Source organism: Propithecus coquereli, unplaced genomic scaffold (genome assembly GCF_000956105.1).
Source record: "Propithecus coquereli isolate 6110/MARCELLA unplaced genomic scaffold, Pcoq_1.0 Scaffold351, whole genome shotgun sequence".
In the NCBI taxonomy this organism is placed as follows: domain Eukaryota; kingdom Metazoa; phylum Chordata; class Mammalia; order Primates; family Indriidae; genus Propithecus; species Propithecus coquereli.
The window spans coordinates 2,109,677-2,118,423 of record NW_012149186.1 but is presented as its reverse complement, the minus strand read 5'-3'; the positions used below and the strand labels follow the sequence as shown (position 1 = coordinate 2,118,423).

The 8,747-nt window shown below is 41.8% G+C and overlaps 1 protein-coding gene across 1 annotated transcript in view; it reads left to right on the top strand.

Annotated features, from left to right (window-relative positions):
* Positions 1-664: 664 nt before the first annotated feature.
* BMPR1A (bone morphogenetic protein receptor, type IA) overlaps positions 665-8,747 on the top strand; it is a 125,849-nt gene continuing 117,766 nt past the window's right edge. The window contains exon 1 of the mRNA XM_012651255.1: positions 665-715. The gene's annotated coding sequence lies outside the window, so the exon portion shown is untranslated. The remainder of the gene's footprint in view (positions 716-8,747) is intronic.

Sequence of the window (8,747 nt, the reverse complement as noted above, 5' to 3'; positions counted from 1 at the left end):
CAATTCAGCTGACTGCCGCTCCCGTGCGGCGTGTGTCGGTCGGAGAAGGGGTGCACGCGAACTGGGGGCCTCGGGAGGCGGCGGCCGTGTCCGCGCTGCCCTCGGCCGCCTCCGTCGAGAGCGCTCGCGGCCCCGCCACGGCGGCGGTGGGGCTGGCGGGAAGGGAAGGACGGGCGAGCCCGCGCGGAGAAGCGCCCCCGCCCCAACAGCAGCGCGGCGCCCCCTTGCCGGCGGCGGGTCCTCCTCCCCGGCAGCGGGGCGCCGGGCTCCAAGGACCCTTCGGGCGCTTTCGCCGCGCGCTCGGCTGCGTTCGTGTCGCAGGCGGGCGGGGCCGGCGCCCGGGGTCGGGTGTGCGCGCGCCGCGCCGAAGCCCGTCCCTCCCCCAGGCCCCCGCGCCCGCGCCCGCGCCGCCCCTTCCCCCCGTGCGAGTGTCGGCGGTGGCGACGGCTGCCGAGATTGGAATCCGCCTGCCGGGCTCGGCGAAGTAGGAGGGAGGAGGAGGAAAAAGGAGGGAGGAGGGCGGAGGGAAGAGGGAGGAGGGCGGGCAGGAAGGCTCGGGCCCCGGCGCGTCCGTCCGCGCGAGACGAGGATCGCTCGGCCGCGCGAGGGGCGACCGGGCCTGGGCCGCGCACGCCGAGGGCCGAGGCCGAGCGAGGCCCCCGCCGCGCCCCCCGCTCCGCGCCGAGGGCTGGAGGATGAGTTCCTCGGGGTCCGGGTGAGTTGGCGGCCGGGAAGTGCGTGTGCGGGCCGCAGAGGCCAGCCGCGGCGGGGAGGCCGGCGCGGGCGAAGTTTCGGAGGGAGCCGGGCGCCGAGGCCCGAGCGAGGGGCGGCCGGACCCGGCCACCCCGCGGGGCCCCCGCCTAGACTGGCAAGGCCGCGGCCCCGCTGGAGACCCGCCGCCCGGCCCCTCTTTTGTTCCCCACCCCGGGTTGCAGGCCCAGTCGGGGCTTGGCGGTTTGGGCGAAAGCCCCGCCAGGGACGCCTCTGGAACCTTACATGGGAAAGGCGCTCACCTCCCGCCCCGGCGCCGCGAGGTTGATATTCGTGATTTGCCTCTGTGGGCTTGGGCAAGAAGGGAAAAAAGAGCGAAGTCAGTTTGGTGGGGGTCGCGCCGGAGGAGCCGCTGGCCGCCTCCACACCGGCCCGCGGGAAGGTGCCGCGTTTCTGCGAGGTCTGCTGTCGTTTCACCTGTTTTCCTGCGCGGCCTCCGCTGCCATGTCTGTTGTGATTCTGCACTTCAGCTTCGGAAACTTTCTGCTGGATCGCACGGACTCTTTTTTCTCTCTTTCCAGACTCCTAGTGGAAAGGTTTGGCAAGAAAAAAAATGAGCTTGCGTCAGGGAAGAAAAATAATATGCTATGTGTTAGGGTCTGGCGTTTTGTGACTTGTACTCTTTCATATTCTCAGATGTTTTAATTTGATCAAAGTGCTGCAGGTTTTCTCTTTTAAACGGTTAACAAGCTGTTCTGAGTATATAGTATGAACTTGGCACCAGTATTACGTCATTTAATCCTTATAACAACCCTGGTTTATTGTATTCCTCGTTTTTTCTTTTTTTAGAGGAGGAAACCAAGTTGCAAAGAGGTTAAATAGCTTGTTTAAGTGAGTTGGGATTTGAACCCAGGAACATCGTATTCAGGCTTACGAGTTTTTTGTTTTGTTTTAAAGCACACTTTGCAAACATTTTTACCTTTAGAAACATTTTTAGTTACTCATACTTGAAATTATCGCTATTTTGTTGAAACCAACTCCTTTATTGTATTTACTTGTAAGAGGAGTCAAACTTTGAATTAAAGTAGAATGTAACTTAATGCTTCTCATTGTTTTCGACTGTTGAAATAAAGACTGTAGATCAGAATTATTTAGATTTTTAAATTTAAACCAAAAATATGGGCAATTCTCTGATCTAGGAATGGGTTGAGTTTATGAAAGGTCTATTGAAATTTAGAATCATTTTTAATAGAACCAGTACTCTGTTCCTGTTTTATTTTTTCTCCCTTCACCTTCTGCTTGGAGCCCATTTGAAACCTTTTCTGCTTTCTTCACTTCTGCCCTCTACAGAAAAGATTGAGGCAGCAGGTGGGAGCTCTTTCCCTAGATTCTTTCTGTCCTCTGCTTTCCTTCCAGCTCAGAGGAAGAATATTGTTTTGTCCTTCTTAGTAGGTAACACCTTGTTTCATTTTTCTCTAATTTTCCTACTTAGGAGAGCATGAGTTATCCTCTCTGTCCTCTTTGGGATCTTAAAAGTTCAAATGTACTGAAGATTCCTTCCATTTACAAAAACCTTTCTCTAAGTCTGCTACTCCCTCAAGCTGTCTTGTTGCTGCTTTTCCTTTTCAAATGATATTAACATTTTAGAACGTTTTTTCATTACAAAAGTCATTAAAGAAAAATTGCAAAATAGAGCAAAATTGAAATAAAGGTAAAATTCATTCATTCATAATGAATTGATAATCCCATTTCTAGAGTTTACCAAGAGCAGTCTATTCTTCCTGCGTTTTCTTGGTGACTCTCCATTCTTAACCCCTTGTTATCTGGATTTCACCTTCACAAATTCAAGTACCTTTTCTAAGTCCTTTCCTTGAGTTTCTCCTCTTTTTGGCTTCCATTCGTCTGTACATTTTCATTCAGCAAATACTTGTCTATTATAATGCTCAGAATACAGTAACAGATACAGTCTTTACCCTCATGGAGCTTAAAGTCCAGTGGGGGAGACATATATCGAAGAATGAATTTTATAATTAAATATAATTGTGATTTTAATTAGAATGCAGAGTATTATAAGAGCTTAAAATGGTGACTTGACCTGGTGCTGCTGGGAGAATCTGAGAAGGATTCCTTAAAAATATTACCCTGGAACCCGGGACAATTGTGAAGGATGACAACAATTAACTAGATGAAAAAGGGGGCTTATGTGACATACTTTGTTCTTCTTTGCCCCTTTTCTGTCTTCTCTTCTTCCTTTTTCCTCTAATATAGGTGTTCTCAAAGTTTCACTTTTCAGGTAACTTTTCTGTATGTCTCTAGTCCCTTGACATTATTGTTCAGGCTTTTATATTTCAATAATTCCCAATTCTTTATTCTTTCTTTTCCACACTTGAATCCTGTTTTTTCAGTTGCTTTATGCATTATCTGTACCTGCTTGTTCTGGTTCAGACTGAGCTCTTTTTCTTTCCCAAACTTGCTTCTCTGGTGTTCCGTGTCTCCGTTGATGAAATACCAAACACAAACTGTTGCCCTTTTTATCATATCTTGTGGTAGCCAACATCTGTGATTCTGGTTTCATGATATGATAACTCTTCTAGTCTCCATTCTTGCTAACTCTGCTATAATTCCTAATTCATATTGGTATCAAGGTAGCAATTGAATCATAAAATGAGCTGGGTACCTTTCCTTTTTCTCTTTTCAGTAGCAGTTTAGACTGGGCTTATCTGTACTTTGAAAGTTTGGCAGATCTCACCTGTAAGTCCATTCAGGCCTAGATCTTTTTTCTGGAGAGGACTTTGAATACCATTTCAGTTTGTTTAGTAGCTGTTGGTTTGTATAGGTTTTCTACTTCCTGTGTGAATTTTAGTGTTTCATATTTTTTCCAGAAATTTATTTATTGAGTTTTCAAACCTAGTGTTATTTGTCTTTCATATAATTTTCTCTCTCCTCCCCCACCAACCCCATGTATGTGTGTAGACATTTTTAAAATTTTTTTTTGGCTAACTCTAAATCAGGTTCTCGTCCCACTTGGACTAATGGTTAGGACCTTCTTACCTTCACTTTCTCCTTTATCCAGTTTATCGTATGCATTTCTGCCTAAATTAATGTTGAAGCCAGTTCTTATGAATTCTCTGCACAGGGGTTTCCAGTGTCTTCGATTAAATGAAGTTCTTTCTATGATAATTTGCCTCAGATTTGCCTTATTCTTACCTATTGCTATTTTTGTTCCTTGCCCATATTCTTTTTTCCCCCTTCTCCTGGATTGTCGTTGATACTGTTTTCTCTACTTGGACTGCATACATGTCCAAATTGTCATATGTCCAGGTCCTACCCATTCTTTAAGCCTCATTTCAAATTCTACTTTTTTCTCAAGTCTTCCATTTTCTTCCTCTGGATGGAATCTCTTCTGAAGTCCTTCATAGTTTTTTTTAAGGCATACAATTTCTTATCTAGTATTTTCTTATTTGTCTTTTTAAAAAATCACCTTTATTGAAATATAACTTGTACACAATGTTATGTGCAAGTTAAGTGTGCAGTTTCATGATTCATTTGGTCTTTTAGAGCAGCTTTTTTTTTTTTTTTTACACAAATATTAGCTCCACTACTAGATTGCAGGCTGTCTGTAACTGACTTTGCTGTATAGTAAAATACATAAATGGGGAGAAGCTCCTGTGTGGCCTAGCAGTGGCTAGAGAACTGTACTGGTCTGTTTTGGGTCTTAGGAGCAGGGAGCCATGGAGAGGAAGGAAAATGGGTTTCCTCTCATGCTAAATTTTGAAGTATGAACCCTTGTCTTTCCTTTGACCCTCTCCCACCTTTGCTAGTTTTCATGCTTTTAGAATGTCTTTTTAATACCACAGGGTCCATATTGACCAGTTGGACCAAATCTTTTAAGACTTACAAGATGAAATGTTGAATTGCATTGAATTATGTCAGTTGTAAGATGCACCATAATTTTATAGACCACTAAAGAAAATAGGTGTTTAGCTGCAAGAAACCATTGATTGTAGGGTGCACCCCACTTCCAGAGATACTAAAATATGAAAAATATATGCATCTTAGAATTGATGAATAGGATTTCTCTTCCTAACCAAAACATTCTGTTAGTGTGGATGTTGAAAAGAAAAAAATTTCAACTCCTGGGAGTGGTTCTAAAGGAGGATGCTTGTTAAACCTCTTTTTAAGTGAAAAATTTCAGGCAGGGTAGAGAAATACTTATTTTTGAATGGGATCTCCCACAACTAGGTAGGTCAGTCTGGTTGGGAAGTACTTTGACCCCCAATTTTCTGTATTTTCCCCCAATTTCTTTTGCTTATTTTCTGAACTCACAACTTTTGTAAGAGCTGGTAATTTTCATGAAATGGCACAGACTATGTAATAGGGGAATTGTGGCAGAATTGTGATGCCCAATTGTATGGATCATTTTAAAGATAAGCTTTAGTGTTCATATAGTGTTAACAATTATGGTATACTTAGTTTTTAAAAAGTGAATCCAAAAATGTTGTTTGGATATTTGACTAAATCGTAATGTGCATCAGTTTTTACAGCCAATATTTTAAAGACTATTCTTAAAAAATAAAGACAAAATGATATGCCTAGAGATCCCCAGTACTGTTCTTTGAAGAGAGCACTAGTTAGACACATAAGGAGAGCAGATTGGTGGAATGCATTTCAGGGTGGGCTGAGAGGATCCCTAAACCAAGTTCATATGGGCAGTTAAATATAGAACTAATGAATAGGCATTAAATAGATAAGGAAACTATTTTTGATTATCTTTTATTTACTCTGATATGGACTTTGTTACTCTTCCTTTTATAATTTTGTGTTTTGGATGAATCTTGTTTTCTCATGGTATAGATTTGTTATACCACTAATGTCTGAAACAGTGGAGCTTGGCTGTTCTTCTAGCTGTGTATAATTGGCTGTTGCCTTATAAAGGAGGATGAGTTATGCCAGGCATAGGGATAAAATAATCAGATTTGCAGTTTAGGGGGATATTAGTTACACGTTGGAAAATCGGTTTGAAGAGAGGAAGACTGAATACACTGAAACTCATAGGGAGGCATTTCTGTCCTGGCCCATACTACATAAGATGGTGGAGGATAATTAAGGGCCTGGAATGGACCAGAGGTGGTAACTAGCTAAGGATGAGAGAAGGAATGGAGTTGGCAAGAATAACTCCCAGATTTCTAGCTTGGAAAGCAGGGTAGATGCGTGTTGACTGAGATGAAAAATGTGAAGGGAAAGCTGATTTATGGAAGAAAATAGTGTAAACTTGATCTTATGGAGTTTGGGGTGTCTCTGAAGCAACCAAACAGAGATTTCCACTTGGCAAATTGTACATATGGATCTGGAGTTTGACAGAGGTTTGGACTGTAGATAGACATTTGGGAGTGATTACTGTATAGGTTTTATGTTCCAGCAGTGGGAATTGGGTGGCTCTCTCAAGTAACTTTTGCTTGCAAGTGACAAACCCAACGCAAATTAGTTTAAAGGGGGAAAAAGCTGCAAAAGAGACTAGAAATAGGCATGGCTGGATCTAAGTGTTCACACGATGTAATTGGCCTTCTGTCTTCTCTGTTCTCCACTTTTTGGGCCTCATTTTCAGGCAGATGCATTCATCTGGCAGAGAAGGCCCACTGGCAACTCCAGGCATGAATGGGCCTGACTGCTGTGCAAGCAGGAGGGGAACAAGGAGCCTCTTTTCCAGGTGCATGTATCCTGTCTCCTGGAGAGTCTCACAGGGTCTGCATGGAGAATGGGGTGCCATTATTGGCCAGGCCTGGCCCTGCCGGAGCAGTCAGGGAGCTGTTTAAATACCAGGACTGATAGTCTTGGTGGAACCATGTGGGAGGGGCAAGTGTGGTTTCCCCAAAGAAAAGGTGGCTTGTGGGCAGGTAAACAATGTAAATCGACTATTTCAGTATTTTTTGATTGTTAACCTTTTTTAAGGTCATTTTTTTTAGAATCTGAAGAAAAATATACAAATAAAACAATTTTGTATGTAATTCCTGTTTCTAGAATGGACATGATATCAGGAACTCCTGGTATATACAGCAAAGAGCCTAGAACAGAGCTCTGAGAAATGCCAATTTAAGGCCTGTGTAGAGAAGATAGACATTAAATAATTATCTCATTGTGGTTACTCTAAGATCTGCAGAAGGGAAGTCCCAGTGCATGATGAGGGAAGCTGGCCTGTCTAGGATTCAGGTGCTTTGGAAGGCTTTCTTGAGAAAGTGTCCTGCAGAGTGAGACCTTAGGCAAAAAAGGAGAAAGAGAATGTTTCTTAAAGTATTCAGTAGTTTTTGGAGCAAACAGTTTTTGCCTCTTTTAAAAAATTATAAAAGCAATATGTCTATTGTGGATAATTTGGGAATTATAAAAAATTAATAAGTAGCAAAATGAGTTAGTTTTCGCTTCTAATTTTTTATAAATAATATCTAGTACTGGTTCTACCACTAAGTCGCTGTGCAGTCTTTTTTCTTTTTTACTTTAATTTCTCCACTTTTGAAAGTAGCTGTGCAGTCTTGAATGCCACACTGAACCTACCTAAATTTCCATTTTCTTATCTTAAAAAGTAAAAGGGACTTGGTAAACTTTAAGATCATTTTTCTACTAAAAAAAAAAAGAGAAAGAGAGAATTCCATGCAGAGAATTTAGTTGCCAAAATTGCAGGTCATATAATGCTTTTGGTCCTAATGACATCACTGGTTTTCTGACTTTTGGCTGAAAAGTCACTCTTCCAACCTTGGCAGGCCTTGCAGGTAACCAAGGGAATATAGCTTATGATCAGGGATACTCATCTCATACCCTGCTTTCTTACCTCCTTTTTTGAGCATTAATTTTTTTTCTTCAGCTGTTAGGTAAAGTATCTGAAATGTGAGAATAGACTCTAAATATTTAAGTTAAATCTGTAGGATACTTGCATAGTTGGATACTGTTTTATGTAGGTTAAAATTTGCAGGTAGTTTTCTTATTAGCAATGAAAATTCTTTGTGATATATTTCAGTAGTATAGGTCTTGCATGTTTTAAATTTGTATTTAAGGATTTTTTTAGATTCCTAGCTAAAAGAAGTTCCTGATAGGAAATTTAAAGTAAAGGCTTTTGGGAGGCTGAGGTGGGAGGATTGCTTGAGGACAGGAGTTTGAGACCACCTGGACAACATAGTGAGACCTTGTGTCTTAAAAAAAAAAATTAGCCAGTCGTGGTGGTGAGCACCTGTTGTCTTAGCTAGTCGGGAGGTAGGAGGATCACTTGAGCCCAGGAATTTGAAGTTACAGTGAGTTATGATCATGCCACTGCACTCCAGTCTGAACAAGAGAGTGAGACCCTGTCTCTTTAAAAAAAAAAAAAAAAAGGCAGTAAAGACTTAAATTTTGGTTCTTAACGTGTCTGTATTTTTCAAAAAATCATTGAAAAATGTCCAAATAAAAATATTTCAACAATAATTATCCAAAAACATGCCAAATGTACACCAAATTGACAAAATACAGTCACTGGATGACATTATTTTTTATATTTCTATTTCAGTAATCTTTCATGTAATAAAAATGTTGGGGAAAAATTACATGTTGAATTTCTGTGTGTATCTTAGTAAAGAAAAACAGTTAATCTTCCTGAAATAGTGCTTTAGTCATCATCCGTATTTGTTAAATATTTTTCTTTGGTTTCTTATTTGCTTACAATATAAAATCCAAGTTATCTCAGACTGGCCTTCTGCTCTGGCCCAGTGTGCCTTTTCTGCCTCTTTCATTTCCTACTACTCTTTTATTAGCCTTAAATCATCTAAATGTCCAGTTCTGGGTTTGGATTCAGGATCCTTAGACCTGTACTGTCTGCTATAGTAGCCACTACCGCTTGTGGCTTCTTGAACACATGAAATGTGGCTAGTCTGAATTGAGTTGTGGCTATAAAGTGTAAATTACACACTAGATTTGAAGATAGAACAAAACATGAAACATGCTTTTAAAATATTGGTTGCCTATTAAAATGATACTTTTTTGGATACATTGGATTAAAGAAATAATAATGTGTTTGA